The sequence below is a fragment of the Lethenteron reissneri genome, chromosome 41, assembly GCF_015708825.2.
Source record: "Lethenteron reissneri isolate LAM-NWPU_2019-01 chromosome 41, ASM1570882v1, whole genome shotgun sequence".
Taxonomy (NCBI): domain Eukaryota; kingdom Metazoa; phylum Chordata; class Hyperoartia; order Petromyzontiformes; family Petromyzontidae; genus Lethenteron; species Lethenteron reissneri.
In genome coordinates this window covers 3,801,082-3,819,378 of record NC_083819.1, presented here as the reverse complement: position 1 = coordinate 3,819,378, position 18,297 = coordinate 3,801,082, and the positions used below count along the sequence as shown (strand labels likewise).

Sequence of the window (18,297 nt, the reverse complement as noted above, 5' to 3'; positions counted from 1 at the left end):
AAAAAAAGCGCCAGGTTTAAAATGTTTTAATTATAATTTTGGATGGAGCTCGTAATGACTCACACAAGTTCGGTCTGAATTACATTTCTTTGTAATTATTTCACATTCTAACGCGGCGGCTGGCGATCGAGCAAAGACTGCACTGCATTGCGCACTTTCAGGTGCACTCTGCGACCGTCTGGAACGTTCTTCCTTCCGATATTAAGAAGCCACTGGGTGCTGTGCAATTTTAAATCCTCTAGATTTACGAACTAATTCCTTTAGAACAGTTTTTTGTGTTTAGTTTGTTCGTTCCCTCCCCCCCCCCCCCCCGGCGCACCTCCGACTAAGGCGGTTGGCTGTGTACGGTGCGATCGAAGTTCTACCTTCATACAGACGTGTGCCAAGGTATTTGAAGCGATGCAACCATGACGAATCCTCGATTGATCAATGTTCATCGATTCACTGAGGCTCATGGTCTAACGCTGTCGACAGAGGGCAGTGCAAGTTTCAAGCGAGTCGCACGAATGCGTGAGGTTGAACCACGCAGCCATTTGTGCTTCGTGCACAAAGACAAATCATGGCGAACTGCATTGTGGCCCCCCTTTGTCTGAGATCGCCGTCAAATTGGCAATTGGAGTGAATGTGACACCGAATGGCAGCTGCTGCTGCTGCCGCTGCAGTGATGCAGTGGGAGACAGGACGTGGACCGGTTGAGTATGATGACGACGATGATATAATACAGGGTGCTTAAAAAAATGTTTACACTTCTGAGAATTTGCAACAATAGCGATCGGCCCATATAAGTTTTTTTTATAAAATAATAAAACTGTTAATATCCCCCAGAATCTGACTTACAACTTACCTCGTGTATTCCAATGTTGCATAGCAGTAGATTCTCTATTTATTTTAGCCTTGGGGACTCACTCCATCTCCCGATGACAGATGGCCCTGTACGTCGGGAGACGATTGCTTGCGTTACGATCGAAACGTCGTAGTTTTTTGTTATTTTCTTGTCATTTTCTTTGAACCTATCTACGTGACTTTACCGAAATACCCATGCATATTAATTCCTGCAGTCACAAAAGCTTTCAGTCTGGATGTTGCTATTAGTTACATAATTTGGGAGCAATGTTCTAGATTCAGAATCGGAATATTGATTTGTACTGGAGGAATCCGATGAGCTATGAAGCTCTTCCCCCCCCCCTCCCCCAAAAGACGTCCAGTCGTTTCACACATGTCCCCACGCGGACTGTGGCTCCGGCACGACATTGGTCTTCTCCTGTCGGAACGCCGCCGCGGGATCTTTAACGTCCATTGCGCAACAGGTGGCGCATCACGTTACAACCAGGCCACCACCGCGAGCGGTTCAATCAATCGATTCTATCCGTGTGGTTCGAGCGAGTCCGTCCGTCTGTCTGTCTGCTTGTCCTGCATTCGCCAAAGCTGAAGCTTGCGTAGACGAGACGTCCCAATGATTCGGGGAACAATGTGTCTCATTCATATCTAATCCGTCTCTCCGGAGGAAAATTAAATGAATTGTTAGACGACCCATCTGCCGCAAGGTCTCCTGGGAGTGCGTGATATCAGCAGCGTTGATTCAATGCAAGCAAAACCTCTGGAACCGCTCTCTGAATCCAGTGTCTCATCACCAGAGTCAGGCTTGCGTACGACTTGCATGTCATTTGCATGCGTTGTACATGCGAGACAAAGATCCCCCGTATAGCCTTAACAGACTGTTGGGGCAAGTGCTGTTAGCGAGCAGCGCCTATGAAGGCCGGCACGGCGCACGAGGGGGTGGGTGACCAACACCACGCCCGGCCGCCTTTGTCTCACCAGTGACGATGTTTACACGCAGCACCAGGTACTCATTTGATATTGAGTCGACCTAGGGGAGGCCCAGGACCGGTTGAGATAATCGTCACTGGTGTTGGTGGCCGTGAGCGGGAAATCGAACTCTGTGTCGCTGTGTTCGTAGCGCAGCGCGCTAACCGCTGCGCCACCGCTCCCCCCCCCCCACGCGTACATAGGTCATTAATGCACGCGCAATTCGATTATTATCGCGAGCGTTAATAATCGATTTTATTCGAATCGATTAATCGTTTACAATCTCACGAGATCGTAAGAGTCATGGTGCCGGGATCGCCGACGTCGACAAAGCGGGGATGAAGTTTTCGCCAGAGAGTCGAACGGAAAAATGAACCATTTTATTATTCTCCAATATGATTAATATTATTCGTTCAATACAATATATCGGCCCGTGCAAGACGGCCAAATGACAGAACACGCCCAAGCGAACCACCATCGAACGGATAATGGAGCGAGATTGATTGTGGCGGCGGCATTTGCAGAATCAAAAAGCTGAATATTAATACTGGAGGAGGAATCCGATGAGCTATGAAGCTCTTTTGCAAAGGCGTCCAGTAGGGGCACGGGGTCAGAACGTTGCAACGACTTCCAAGACCGTGAGAGAAGTGGCGACGGAGTGCTTTCATCCAGCAGTGGATAGACGATGATTGATAATGGTGATGATGAAGTGTAAAATATGAAGGTTGGTACATTAGTCATATTCTTGTTGTCTTCTTGGTTTTTTCGGTATAGTCACGTATAAGAGAAATAATAGAATAATAAAATTTAATAAAATAATTCTCACGACGTTTCGGCCACGCTGTCTCCCCGACAGACCTGGTCTTCACCTGATGACGGCTGCTTGCGTTGTGGCCGAAACGTCGTGAGAATTATTTAATTATTTTTATTTGTATTACTTTATTATTTCCCTTCTACGTGACTTTACCGAAAGAACCAAGAAGATGAATCCCTGCTGTCACGAAAGCTTTAAATCGAAACATATTCTTGTTGGTTAATATCAAGGATGGTGCTGAGTATTTGGGGGAGGTGGGGGGATGGGTGGTGCAGCGATTAGCGCACTTTGCTCTGAACCTTGCAACGGGAGTTCGATTCCCGACCACGGCCAACGTCAGGTCACGGGCGCGTGGCAACGACATCAAAGACAAAGATCCCCCGTGTAGCCTTAACAGACTGTAGGGGCAAGTGCTGTTAGCGAGCACCTATGAAGGCAGGAACAGTACACGAGGGGGTGGGGTGGTCAGTACCACGCCCGACCGCCTTTGTCACCCCCGTGGCGATGTTTACACATTTGAGGCTGAGTCGACCTAAGGGAGGCCCAGGACCGGTTCAGACAATCGTCACTGGGTGTTGGCCGTGAGCGGGAATCGAACCCGGGTCGCCGCGTTCGTAGCGCAGTGCAGCGCTAACCGCAACACTAACGACATCACACACCAGACACACATACAGACACACACATAGACACACACAGACACACACACAGACACACACACAGACACACACACAGACACACACACAGAGACACAGACATAGACACACACAGACACACACGGACACACACATAGACACACATAGACACACACACAGACACACACACACCGGTGGGGGTGGAGGGGGGGTGCGTGGGGGGGGGCATCTCGAACGCTGGGGAGATCAGTTTGGGGGGCACAGGTGGAGGTGGTCTCGAGTTCACCAAACACTTTGCACCAAAACATTCAGCATCAAAGATCGACGACACCACGTGACTCGACAACTCCCCGTGTGCGCGTCATCTTGAAAACTGGCGTGCTGCGAATGAGGACCATATTGTTTTTCGTTTACCTCTTTATGGTCACAATGTTGTTGTCACTGACGGGTGTTGTTTATGCTACTGTCGTTGACTGTGCTTTTGCACCGCCGCCAACGCAGTGGCTGAATTTCGCTGCAAGCACACAGTGTCACACGTCGGGCTCCTCCTTGTCAATCCACTGCTGGATGAGACGGGTGCGTTATTCGACCCATACTTCGCCACGCCGGTCAGCGCGGGTTTTGCTGAAGGCGGGGAGCAGAGACGTGGGGAGCGCAGTGCAGTGAAGGCAGAGAGCTCGCTTAACGCGCTCAGGATGCATTCCAGGAGCAGTGAGCGCGAATCGAATCGAGCGCTAGAAGGGACTCGTCATACCCATCGTACAGCATCACGCGCCACTGCACTCTCCCGCACACGGCGCAGCCCCACGACAGTATACATAATACTCTACAGACAGTATACATAATACTCTACAGACAGTATATAACCAGGGCTTAGGTTTCACACCGAATATTTTACGCAACGCTGGTGCACCGGGGTAGGCAGGCACGTGCTCATCAATCGGCGCGCTCGGCTGCGTCCGTGCGCCAAAGGGGTCGTTCGCCGCGCGGCGCGTGCGGAGCCGGGAAAATGTTCGCAGTCGAATTTGCGATCAACCGCGATTCGTGCGCTGACAATCATCGCAGCAGCGACGCACACACACAGCGCTCCGCCGCTGCCGACGCGCGATGCCTGGGCTTGACCGCCCGAGCGTGGAAATTGGAGCCGTCGTTTCGCCGCGTCTGCGCCAGCAGCCGTGCGAAAGAACGAGGAGGAGGAGAAGGAGAGGAATTGACGATCGAACCGAAGATCGATCGATCGATCGCTCTCTCGGATCTCGTCGACGACGCGAGCAGCCGCCGTTTCAGGAACCCAGTTCGAGCAAATTCGCCGACAGCGAGTAGAGCAGCGACTCCGTCGAGGGCGGAAAGAGATCCGCGTAGCTGTGCTGTCCGTTCAGCGCTCCGTCTCCAAACGCGAGGTCCGGACCCCCGTGCTGCTGAGCATGGGGCAGCGGCGGCAGCGGCGGCAGCGGCGGCGGCGACAGCATGGCCATGCAGCTCAGCGGCGCGGGGGTGTGGACCCTGCGGGTCCCCTTCGTCCAAGGGGCCTCCTCCGTGGCCGTCGCCCTCGTGGACCCGACGCGGCCATGAGCGCGTAGCCTTCCCTCTCCAGGGCCGCCGCGGCCGCCGCCAGACCGTCGTGGTGTCCGCCGCGCGAGTGGAACGGGGGGCCCCGCCGCCTCCCGGTGCGAGAGCGGCGACTGGCACGGGGTCGAACCCTCCTCGTCCTCCGTGCCCGACAGGGAGCCGCCACCGGCCGAGCGCGCGGCGACTCCTCCCGCGGTCACGCTCGACGCGGATGCGCTGGCGGTGGTGGTCGTGGTGGTGGCGGCGGTGGAGATGTTGGTGGTGGTGGTGGTGTTCCCGGGGGGTCGTGCCGTGCCGTCCCCGTCCGCGTTGTCGCTGCCGTCTCTGTAACGAAGACGCACGGCGCGCGGGAGTTGTTAGCGAGAGTTTGTTGAGAGAGGGAGAGAGAGAGATGGAGAGAGAGACGCGTTGGTTGAGTCGGCAACTCTTTAAGGGCCGCTTCGTGACCGTTGTTTATTAAGGACCGCCACCGTCTCGTGTTCACCACCACAGTGCATTGAAATATAGAGTTGTTGTTGTTTTTTGTTAACTGAATTCGAAACAAAAGCCTCTTCTTGTTATTTGAGAACTTATTGGGAACGCAAAAGATGGGGTCGTCCTTCGAAGCGATCGTCGATTCGAATCGTGAGCCGGAAGCCTACGAGGATGAGTAGCGGCGCAGTGCTGCGTCCAAAAAAAAACACCACTCGCGACAACTCCGCGTGAAACCCTCGACAGACGGACAGGGAGAGGCAGACGGACAGACAGCGAGACACGGAGAGAGAGAGAGAGACGTTGACAGACACCGACACACTTTTTGGAGATGTCCGCACAACGACACTTGGGGGTAACAACTCGGTGCCTCTAGGGGGCAGTAGAGGGCATCGGCGTCTTTCGAGTTCCATCTGTGTGGAGTTAATCACACGATAGATTAGTGGCGGGGCTTTAGTGGGTGGGTGGGTCTAGTGGGTGGGTGAATGTGTGGGTGGGTAAATGGGTGGGTGAGTGTGTGGGTGGGCTAATGGGTGTGTTGCTGTGCAGGGTGGGTCAGTCAGTGCGATGAGTAAATGCGTGGCTTATTCATTTGGTGGGTAATGGGTGGCTGAGTGTTATTCTGTGGGCCGTCTGATAGGCTGGTGTGTGGGTCTGTGGGTAGATTAACAAATCTGTTAACAATTGCATTACTTGGTGACGTGGGGGTGGATGGGTCAGTGTGTGTGTATCAAAGTGTGCGTTTGTGAAGGGGTGTGCGGGTTTAGTGTGTAGTCGATGAGTGGGTGACGTAGTGTTTGTGTGTATTATTGTGTGTAGGAGCAATAGTGTAGCAGTTAGCGCGCTGCGCTACGAACCCAACGACCGGATTTCGATTCCCTTCTTACGGCAGAACCAGTAACGATTACCTGAACTGGTTCTGGGCCTCTCCTAGGTCGGCTCAGACTCAAATTAGTATTTGTACGGATCTTGAAACAACGCCACTCGAGATTCAACGGCGGCCGGGCGTGGTTGGTGTTGGCCACCCACCCCCTCGTGTGCCGTGCCGGCCTTCACAGGTGCTACTCGCTAACGGCACTTGCCCCAACAGTCTGTTAAGGCTATACGGGGGATCTTTGTCTCGCATGTACAACGCATGCAAACCACATGTAAAGACGTACGCAAGCCTGACTCTGGTGATGAGACACTGGATGCAGAGAGCGGTTCCAGAGTTTTGCCTGCATTGAATCAACGCTGCTGATATCACGCACTCCCAGGAGAGCCTTGCGGCCGATGGGTCGTCTAACAATTGATTTAATTTTTCTCTGGAGAGACGGATTAGATACTGAATGAGACGCAGTGTCCCACGAATCATTGGGGGCTTTCGTGACTGCAGGAATTATTCTTTGGTTCTTTCGGTTAAGTCACGTCTAAAGATAAAATAATAAATTAAATAATAGCATATTACGACGTGTTGCAATCGAAACGTCGTAATATGCTATTATTTAATCTATTATTTTATCTTTAGACGTGACTTAACCGAAAGAACCAAAGAATGAATCATTGGGGCTTCAGCTTTGTGTGTGGGCTAGTGTGTGTGTGTGGAGTTAGTCGGTCAATGTGTGCAGGTAGCGTGCGCGTTGATGGATGAGGCAGATGGATGACGTTTGTCGGGTGAACTCAATTGCGCATTATGGTTTTAATGCTTTTATCCAGGCGTGCGTTGCTTCGAGTCTCCTTGTCAGCAGGGTCCTGCCATACGGATGTTTGGCCCAATTCCATTCACCAGGTTTGTTTCGCGTGTGACGAAGGCTGAGTGCGCCGCGGAGAAAATCCCACAACGCAGTCGAGGGGGTAAGCACCGAGTTGAAACTGTTCACACCGAGCAGCAGAGCTGTCGAATTGGGGCGACCGCCTCAGGCCCCGCGCTTTGGGGGGGGCCCCCTGCGCTTTGACGTTACGGTGTTATTTGACCATACTTCACCACCGCGCACAGTGTCCGAAAAATTGCCGACCCCTCCTGTGTCTCTTTATGGACCGTTTCCGCGACGTTACATATTAAGTATCGTCTCGTATTGCGGCTCTTAAAATATTTAAACAAAAATAGTTTTACCGAATTCGATTTAAAAAAAAAAATTTGACTCTTCGTGTTATTTTTGCTTGCCCTGGTGTAGAACATTATCCTGCTAAAAGTGTCGTCGTCGTCGTTGTTGTTGTTGTTTTGCTTACGAAACTCAGGTGGGCGGTTTGGGTGACGTGTCAATTCCTGCTGTCTCCCGAGGGACTAATTATAGTGGCCGCGTGTGAGTTGCGAGCGACGCGTTCCCTGTTGATCCGCGTCCATACGGGGTCATCTATAAGCGTGCACTGAGCTGTGGAGTTTTGTGGATGTGGGGGCGGTGGTGGGGGTGGTGGGGGGAGTTGGGGTGGAGGCTGGGAGATGATGAGTGATGTGGGGGTAAGGGAACTCCCACCCCGCCCTCTGAGCGAGGGTCCCCCCTTGTCTCCATCAGGATGTTCCCCGTGTGCTCGCGAGCCGTTGCCATAGCGCCCGTTCCCATGTTTACCAGTCTTCCCCGTTGCGCGCCGCACGCGCCCGATGATTGCTCAACACGCCCCGCCGCCCCCCCCCCACGTGACGTTCTATACGGGCTCATTCAGTGTCTCGTCCACAGCCACGTTTGCTAAAATCATTGCTGGTAAACTGCCAGATATAGATAAGTCTTACTGATATTAAGTTAGAGGTAGATCGTGTGTGGTGTACACACGTGTGTCCGTGTGGGTGGTGTACACACGTGTGTGTGCGTGTGTGATGTACACACGTGTGTGTGCGTGTGTGTTGTGTACACAGTGTGTGTGTGTGGTGTACACACGTGTGTGTGTGTGGTGTACACAGTGTATGTGTGTGTGGTGTACACACGTGTGTGTGTGTTAGGTGTACACACGTGTGTGTGTGTGTGTACGCACGTGTGTGTGCGTGTGTGATAGACCGAGTTGGCACAGTCGGTCAACCCATGGCACCTGGATCTGTCTCGTGACCTCCTGCGAGCAGCGAGCCTTCCACTCTTCACGTGGCCTCAAGGTGCACCTAGCCTGGCACAAGCGCTATGGTGGACGTCACCGCCACTTGGTGGCGAATGGCAGCAGTCGCTGTTGTTGGTGTACACGTGCGTGTACAAAGATAAAGACACAAATCCCCCGTATAGCCTTAACAGAATGTTAGGGCAAGTGCTGTTAGCGAGCACCTATGAACGCCGGCACTAGCACACGAGGGGGTGGGTGGCCAACACCACGCCCGGCCGCCTTTGTCTCCCCAGTGACGATGTCTACACACCGCATCGAGGCTGTGTCGACCTAGAGGAGGCCCAGAACCGGTTCAGACAATCATCACTGGGTGTTGGCCGTGAGCGGCAATCGAACTCGAATCGCCGGGTTCATAGCGCAGCGCGCTAACCACGACACTGCCGCCTCCCCACACGCGCGCACGTGGCGAACCCCACGACCTAACATCGAGTGGCGACCACTGCTAAAAGCGTCGTCGGCGAGTGACATCCGATCCGTTGCTGAGCCTCTTTACCTCCCGCTGCTCTGCGCGAGCTCGCCAATGTGTTCGCCACAATGAGCAAAGCGCGCTGTACGGGTGTGTGTGTGTGGGGTGGTGTTTTTGTGTGTGGGAGAATTGCGACGTTAAAGACCCTTTTTGCGGGTGGGAAGTCATCATTCGCAGGAGGAGAGCAGCGCCTTCCGTCGGCGTTTCGATACCCTCTCATGCCGAAATGCTTCCCCGATATCAATGTTATTATCAACAATGGTAACTGTCTTTATTCAACCACAGACCAAGTGTCTATTAGACTATTAGAGGATCGGAATGATTTCTACGCATTTCACTCGATTGATTTTCAATAATGATGATGGTTGCTGTTGCTGCTGATGATGATTTTTGTTGTTGTTGTGACGGCTTGCCATTCATGAGTGTAATGATGATTCTGATGACGGAAGAAAAAAACCAATGCATTCATGCACGGCCGGGATGAGAAAACAGCGGCACGAGTTCTGACGAAAAGCAAAGAGAACACTCACATAACACCCAATTTACAATCCTTGCACTGGCTGTTAGTCGGTCAAATAATTGATTTTAAATTATTCTATTGGTTTTTAAGTCGTTGAATGGTCTGGCACCTGTATAAATGCCTTCCATGCTTCTAAGATATGAACCAACAAGAACACTAAGGTCCCCTGGTACCGGTCTTTGAGTCGTCCCAAAGGCCAGGACCAAACCCTAGGGGGAGAATCGGCTTTGAGTGTGGACGGTCGTCGCCTTGTGGAACAGCCTGACAGGGGATCTGCGGGCTTCACAATCATTAAGCAGTTTTACAATAAATCTAAAAACTTACTTTTTTTAAACTTGCTTTTAATTGCAATATTCTTAATGCATTATTCGCATTATGTCTTAGCTAGAAATTTGTAACAACGTGATTTTATTTTGCCTACAATTTCACTTTATTGCCTGCACAGCACTACGCATTGGATTATTTGGCACGAATTGTGCGATAGAAATAAAGTTTGATTGATCGATGATGACGATGATAATCATGCTATTTGTTGTTGTTGCTGCTGCTGATGACGCTGACTAAATCAATCACGAGGCGCGTCTAGACCAGGGAGGAGGGGGGGGGGTCGCAAACCAAAATAAAACAAGAGTATCCATTTTTTCCCCTCTCCAAATTCTGTAAAAAAAAAGAAACTTTAATATTTCAAGAGCCGCAATGCACTGCGTGCTGAATACGAGACGATGGTCGTTAATAAATAACGTCACGGAAGCAGTCCGGGGTCGAAGGTCGCTGGTGTAAACCAAGTCGAACGCCGCACGCGGGCAACCGAATTCGAACTCGATCGCGCTCCACGTTAGGCAAGCTGTCCTGTGCGGTAGCCCAGGATTGGAGGCCCTCATCCAGCAGTGGATTGACAACTGAGCTGTACTGTGCATGGCCCAATTTGCCCACTGCCGTCTACGCACCTCCGATTAGCACGGGCGGCTACGTACGGCGCGAAAGAAGTTCAACATACATCGTCTCACGTGCGTAGGATACAATCGAGGCGGGCACGGCCAATAGCGAATTCGCGATTTTGACGATGCAGGCGGAGCGGTGTTGGCAGTGATTAGCGTGCGCTGCACTACGAACCCGGTCACCTGAGTTCGATTCCCTGCCACGGTGAACATCAGTGACGAGTGATATCTGAACCGGTCCTCTCATCCTTCCACACCCCCCCCCCACGCCCCGCGCATGCCCCCCGCACTTTTGAAAACTAATTTCTTGAGAACTGCTTTTGTGTTGAGTTTATTGTCCATCCCCCGCACCTCCGATTAGCGCGGTTGGCTACGTACGGTGCGAAAGAAGTTTAACATGCATACATACAGCCCTCATTGATCAGCGTGGCCAACCAGTGGGTTGACAAAGGGCTTTAAGAGAAGTTAATTGAGGATGCAGAGGGGTGGGATTTGGTTTATTCAACTGGCTGGCGTGTCTATATGCGAGCCACCCTGTAATCCTGTAAGAGCGTGTGTGTTGTGGAGGAGCGGTGGCGCAGTGGTTAACGCGTTGCGTTACGAACCCGGCGACCCGAGTTCGTATTCTCGCTCACGACCAACATCGGTGACGAATATCTGAACCGGTGGTGGAATTCGCCAAGGTCGACTCGGCCTCAAATGAGTACCTGGGGCGGTGCGTAAAAACATCGCCGCTGGAGAGACAAAGGCGGCTGGGCGTGGTGCTGGCCACCCACCCACCCCCTCGTGTGCCGTTAAGTCCTTCAGAGGTACTCCTCGCGATCAGCACTTGCCCCAACAGTCTGTTAAGGCTATACGGGTGATCTTTGTCTTGCATATGTATGTCAGCGCGTGCGTATGAATAGACCCCTCTGCCCCCTCCCATGACGCCGTGCGTTTAGCGATTTCCGGTTGCTCTCTCCCAGAAGATTTCCTCAAATTCCTGCACCGACGGAGCTTCTGTCTGTCACCTGCGCTCCGTCTGTCACCTGCGCTCCATGGAGCATGCGTCTAGTTGTGTGCCTCGCTGTCATGTCGTCGTTGTTGTTGCTGTTGCTGGTGGTGGTGGTGCTCCTGGTGGGAGAGGTTGGCGCAGCTTGGAGCTGAGTTGGCTGCGTAGGTGGAAGCGAATTGAATAATAATCATACTCATCAGCAGCAGCCATAATTAATTCACTGCTGGATGAAGACCCCCACGTGATCACATTTCGCAGTGGTTCCCATTTCTCGCACCGCCTTCATCTGACTTCACCTAAATCCTTCCACTCCCTCCCCCGCCTCGCCACCCCTCCACAAACCATCTTCCACCCCCACCACTCCCCTCGCCTCCACTCACCCGTACCCCCTTACCAACCTGCCATGTAATTATACCCAGGCATGTCAGATCAACAGGGCACCGGGTCCTGGCATAGCCACGTGTGTCCCCGCTATGTGCTCTGCTTGTCACTGCTATGCGATGTCCCTGCTATGCGCTCTGCCTGTCACTGCCACGTGATGTCCCTGCTATGCGCTCTGCCTGTCACTGCCACGTGATGTCCCCGCTATGCGCTCCGCCTGTCCCCGCTTATGCGTTCCGCCTGACATAATTGCACAGTCGGCATTAATAGCGTTGGAGTTGTAGTTTCGTGTGCAGACACACATTGTACTCTAGGAGTACAGTATTATGCATTCGTGAGCACAGTGCAAATACTTACAGATGTTTCTATAATACATTTGTATTACATTTATTTATGAAATGATATTTAATCTTAATTATTATTAGCGCAATGACCGATTACCCAATAAAGCCCTCACATATTGCTCATACGAAATAAATGACGCTGTTGGGAACGTATCCCCCTTTATACAATGGTATAATGACCCCCTTTAGCGCTGATTCGATTAGCGCTCACGTCTCCAGGATACGCATCTCGAACGCTGAGCGAGGTATTCCGGTATATAACAGGCAACGTTTCAGGCAATATCCCTTCTTAATAGCCGATACAAATTGTATTATTATTTTCCACCCTTTTAAGGTCACGGTGGTGTTATACACGAGTGTGAGTTGTAATTTCTTAACTGCCTATGCACCACTGCCAACTCGGACGCAGTAGCATCGCCAAACAAATTTATTTTCCAATAAGACCCTGGATCCTACGACGGGTTTTCTTCGATCTCGTCTTGCGTTGCATTTCACGGCTGTTATCAATTGACCGACTGAACCCGAATTATAATTTTTACAGCACCCCCCCCCCCTCTCAATCCACTGCTGGATAGTGGCTTTCTCATACAGCGCGACAGCCATCACACTGCATGTATGTACTATGCTGAACTTATTTCGCACCGTACCGAGCCAACCGCGCTAATCGGAGGTGCATCATGCTACGTGAAATCCCAATTGAGAAATTTGCAAGTAACTTGAGCTGTTTGGCCAGTTATTTTTTATGCTAGTTGCATTCTTTAATTCGCGTCACTAGCCATGCGACTACAGCAGAGACCCCAGAGGAAACCCACGCAGAACAGGGGAGGAAAAAGAACGTACAAACTCCATACAGAGAGACGCCCGTGTCGGGAATCAAACCCATGGTTTAGTTTTCTTAGGGTTTTTTTCGTAAAGTCACGTAGATAAAAAAATTAAAATTAATAAAAGTAAAATAAAAAATAAAATAAAAATCACGACGTTTCGGAGGCAACACACGCTTCCGTCTTCAGGTGGAACCATGGTTTAGTTCGTGCCGCGAGGCGCGAGTGTCAGCACTGCGCCCACACCCCTCCAAGCCCGAGCCCGTCCTGCAGTCGCCTGTTGGGCGAGTCTTATTCTCATCCGCAATCATCGTCAGCTCGGACACGACCACCGCAGCGTTGATTGCGCATTAAGCCCCCCACGGCGTCAAGACGCTGGCTCCTCCACCACTGCGGTTGCAGCGCCGCGGTGCGTCCGCCAGGCGGCACCGTCACCCACCGCGAGTCGCATCGGTGACAAAATGTTCGGGGTCACGGTTTCGTCTCGCTTAGGTCAAAGGTCACGCGATGCTCCCAAATCAATGCCGCAGGTCCCAGCGGCCTCGCGGTCCGATTGTGAGGCCCCTCGCTCGACTGCGCGCGTCTCAAAAGTAGTCGAGCAGAGCGCCGCTACTGACTGTCACGGACTCGCAATAATGAGGGGGGCTCGTGATCGTCATGAATTGTAAATGTTTTCATCTTAATTTTTTATGGAATAATATTATTAGCCTGATTGGGGATATCGGCGTGATATCATCAGACGAAAGGAAGTTTCCAATCGGTTCTCCGGTAGAGCGGTGCGACCCTTCCTGTTACAGAACCGTCTGCGGAAGTGGATGTGTCAGAGCTACCGCTGAGATATCTGCAATCGACCTCTGTTCCACGCAGAGAGAATTCGTCGCTTGTAAAACACGACCAATAGGTTTTAGGCGGAGAGTAACGAGGTGAGTGCGGGTTGTGGTGCGTTATCCTGCTGTATAGAAACTAAATAATACTAAACACAAGATAAAGGTGCGGCCCTGCAAGTGCTTGCTCACGCCACTGCTAGCAGAAAGGGCTCCCACTGGGAGGGAGCTCCAAAAGAGCCCCAGGTGAGAACGTTCGGTCGACTCTTCCACGCTGCGCTCAAGACGTCTTTGCAAGAGGAGGGAGTCCCCACACATTACACCCACCTCTGGCGACCTGCCGATCATACTGACGTGCGGTGTGTACCCATTCATGGTGGGGGCAAGGGTGGTTGGGATTTAAGACACTTTGACGATCGTTTAAGCTGCCGCGCCCGGAGATCGAATCGAACCGACGACCAACGCGAAAACCAACATGACAAGTTTCGGCGAGCGAAGTCTTACACCGCATCATCACAATCATCACAATCATCACAATCATCACCCCGGGGTGTTTAACACAAAACTAAACAAACGACAGCATCGCTCATCCTCCTCCTCACCTGTCCCTCGACTCCGCCGCTCGATCCCTCTGCCGTCGGTTCTTGAACCAGTTGCTGACTTGCGTAGTGGTCAGACCCGTCGCCTGCGCCAACTCGCGCTTCTCGCGCGGGGACGGGTACGGGTTGTGCGCGTACCAATCTCTAAGAACTCCCCGAGACCTCTCCTTGAAGCAGTAGCTCGTCTCCTCGCCGTCCCAGATCGTCCTCGGCAGCGGGAACTTGCGCCGCACCCGGTACTTGCCCACGGCTCCCAGCGGTCTTCCGCGCAGGCGTTCCGCCTCCGTGTAGTGCGCCTTGAGCCACAGCTGCTGCAGCTTGGGGTGGTTGCGCGCTGAGAAGGGCTGACTTTCCAGCACGGCGTAAAGCTCCCGAAAGTTGCCCTGGTGGAACGCAACCACCGCCTTGGCCATGAGGATGCTTTCGCTGCGCTGGATTTGCTCGCACGCCGGCAGCGACCAGAGGAAGCGTCCCAGGCGCTCCATGTTCCCGCCCTGAAGGAGCGCCTCGCACACGCACGCCACTTGCTCCTGCGTGAAGCCGAAGGACATTTCGGCGGCAGCGACGGCGTGAGACGGCATCGGCGTGGGTCGGAGATCTGTGTGCGCGCGTGCGTGTGTTTGTGAGGTGGGGAGTGTGTGGGTTATTGTGTACGTGTGTGGGTTCTTGTGTGTGTGTGGGTCTCTGTGTGCGTTTGCGGTTGTGCGCGTGTATGTGCTGGTGTGTGTGTGGGGGGGGGTAATGGGTGTGTTGGGTATTGATCTGCGTGTGGGTGTGTGTGTGGGTCTGCGAACGCTCGCTAACAGCACCTATCACACCTGTCCTGCTAGACTATCGAGAGGAGAGGGATATTTACCTGTGTGCCTGTGCGTCCATGCGTGTGCGCTTGTGTTTGTGTGTGCGTCTCGGTCTCCTTGTGTGTGCGTGTGTGTCTAGGCGTACCTAGCCTGTCACAAGAGCCGCGGTGACGTCACCCTAGCGTATGGGCGAATCGCGACTGTTGTTGTAGAGTGTGGACGCGTTTCTGTTCCTCTAATCTTGGCTTCCCGTCTATCCATATCGCTACATCTACACTTCTATATTGTCTTGTCGCTATCTCTGCACACGTACTTTTATCAATCCCACATCGACGTTTATATCTGTGTCTGCCTGTCTCTAACTCTGCCTAGGCAAATATATTTATATTTACTTACCTACCGTACATCTATATTCCAATCTGCCTCTCCTCTCGTCGTTCACCTATCGATCTCTGTATCTCTCCATCCTACGCCTCGATGCTCTGTACGCGCGCGCCCGCGTCTATCGCTGCACGTGTTGTTCACGTCTCTTCCGGCCGCGGCGACGTGATTCGCAAAACAAAAACAATAACTTTAAACGCGCGCATCTGCTGCCCCGCAGTTGCGTTGTTTAGGCCTGTGCGCAAACAGAGCAAAGCGCGGCGCTTCCTACCCGGTCCATAGACAGTCACCCCCCCCCACCCCTCCAGCAACACCGAACACCCCCCCAACTCCACTCCACTCCCCAATCAACCTCCAGCGCTCCCTCCCCTCCTCAACCCCCTTACTTCCACCGCCCCTCGCCTCCCTCCTCACCCCTCCCCTCCTGTCACCTCCACTACTCCCCCCCCCACACCGTGGGTCCACGTTTCTATTGAGACGGCGAGTAGCCACGAGGAAGTGAGGATGCAGTCGCCGGCTCTGCGCGTCGCTGTGAAGAGATAACGCGGTCGGTGGGACGCGTGCGATTTAGACTCGGAGTCGCGGTGGTGGTGGTGGAGGAGGAGGAGAGGAAGGAGGAGGAGGGAGGGGGAGGAGGAGGAGAAGGAGGGAGAGAGGCAGGGAGGGTCGAGGTGTCGGGTTCATTGGAAACTTAACGCCAGGCCACGTGTGTCGGTGTGTGTGTGCGCGCGTGTGTCGCTGTGAGCGCGTGTTTCTCTGTGTGTGTGTGAGAGCGTGTGTGTGTGAGAGAGCGTGTGTGTGTGTTTCTCTGTCTGTGTGTGTGAGAGCGTGTGTGTGTGTTTATCTCTCTGTGTGTGACAGCGTGTATGTGTCTTTATCTGTCTGTGTGTGTGAGAGCGTGTGTGTGTGTTTCTCTGTCTGTGTGTGTTTCTTTATGTGTGTGGGAGAGAGCGTCTGTGTTTCTCTTTCTGTGTGTGTGAGCGTATGTGTATGTTTATCTGTCTGTGTGTGAGAGCGTGCGTGTGTGTTTCTCTGTCTGTGTGTGAGAGCGTATGTGTGTGTTTTCTGTCTGTGTGTGAGAGCGTGTGTGTGTGTTTATCTGTCTGTGTGTGAGAGCGTATGTGTGTGTTTCTCTGTCTGTGTGTGAGAGCGTGTGTGTGTGTTTCTCTGTCTATGTGTGAGAACGTGTGTGTGTTTCTCTGTGTGTGTGACAGCGTGTGTGTGTGTTTCTCTGTGTGTGTGTGAGAGCGTGTGTGTGTGTTTCTCTGTCTGTGTGTGACAGCGTGTGTGCTTTTTCTCTGTGTGTGTGAGCGTGTGTGTGTGTTTCTCTGTCTGTGTGTGAGAGCGTGTGTGTGTGTGTTTATCTGTCTTTGTGTGAAAGCGTGTGTGTGTTTCCCTGTCTGTGTGTGACAGCGTGTGTGTGTGTTTCTCTGTCTGTGTGTGAGAGCGTGTGTGTGTGTTTCCCTGTCTGTGTGAAAGCGTGTGAGTGTGTTTCTCTGTCTGTGTGTGACAGCGTGTGTGTGTGTGTTTATCTGTATGTGTGTGAGCGTGTGTTTATCTGTCTGTGTGTGTGAGCGTGTGTGTGTGTTTCTCTGTCTGTGTGTGACAGCGTGTGTGTGTGTTTATCTGTATGTGTGTGTGAGCGTGTGTGTGTTTATCTGTATGTGTGTGTGAGCGTGTGTGTGTGTTTCTCTGTCTGTGTGTGAGAGCGTGTGTGTGTGTGTGTTTCTCTGTCTGTGTGTGAGAGCGTGTGTGTGTTTCTCTGTCTGTGTGTGACAGCGTGTGTGTGTGTTTCTCTGTCTGTGTGTGACAGCGTGTGTGTGTGTGTTTATCTGTCTGTGTGTGAGAGCGTGTGTGTGTTTCTCTGTCTGTGTAAGAGCGTGTGTGTGTTTCTCGGTCTGTGTGTGACAGCGTGTGTGTGTGTTTCTTTGTCTGTGTGTGAGAGCGTGTGTGTGTGTTTCTCTGTCTGTGTGTGAGAGCGTGTGTGTGTGTTTCTCTGTCTGTGTGTGAGAGCGTGTGTGTGTGTTTCTCTGTCTGTGTGTGAGAGCGTGTGTGCTTTTTCTCTGTGTGTGTGAGCGTGTGTGTGTGTTTCTCTGTCTTGTGTGTGCGGAGCGTGTGTGCTTTTTCTCTGTGTGTGATGAGCGCTGTGATGGTGTGTTTTCTCTGTCTTTGTAGGTGAGCGTGTGTGTGTTCTCTCTGTGTATGAGGCGTGTGTGGTGTCGGTGTTTCTACTGTCTGTGTGTGAGAGCGTGTGTGTGTGTGTTTATCTGTCTTTGTTTGAAAGCGTTGTGTGTGTTTCCCTGTCTGTGCTGTGACTAGCGTGTGGTGTGGTTTCTCTGTCTGTGTGTGAGAGCGGTGTGTGTGTGTTTCCATGTCTGTGTGAATGAAAGCGTGTGAGTGTGTTTCTCTGTTCTGTGTGTGACAGCGTGTGTGTGTGTGTGTTATCTGTATGTGTGTGTGAGCGTGTGTGTGTGTTTATCTGTATGTGTGTGTGAGCGTGTGTGTGTGTTTCTTGTCTGTGTGTGAGAGCGTGTGTGTGTTTCTCTGCCTGTGTGTGAGAGCGTGTGTGTGTTTCTCTGTCTGTGTGTGACAGCGTGTGTGTGTTTCTCTGTCTGTGTGTGACAGTGTGTGTGTGTGTGTTTATCTGTCTGTGTGTGAGAGCGTGTGTGTGTGTTTCTCTGTCTGTGTGTGAGAGCGTGTGTGTGTTTCTCGGTCTGTGTGTGACAGCGTGTGTGTGTGTTTCTCTGTCTGTGTGTGAGAGCGTGTGTGTGTGTTTCTCTGTCTGTGTGTGAGAGCGTGTGTGTGTGTTTCTCTGTCTGTGTGTGAGAGCGTGTGTGTGTGTTTCTCTGTCTGTGTGTGAGAGCGTGTGTGTGTTTC

General features: G+C 52.3%; 1 pseudogene; it reads right to left on the bottom strand.

Moving 5' to 3' along the window:
* Positions 1-2,114: 2,114 nt before the first annotated feature.
* LOC133352651 (homeobox protein SIX2-like) lies at positions 2,115-15,787 on the bottom strand (annotated as a pseudogene).
* Between the last annotated feature and the right edge of the window lie 2,510 nt (positions 15,788-18,297).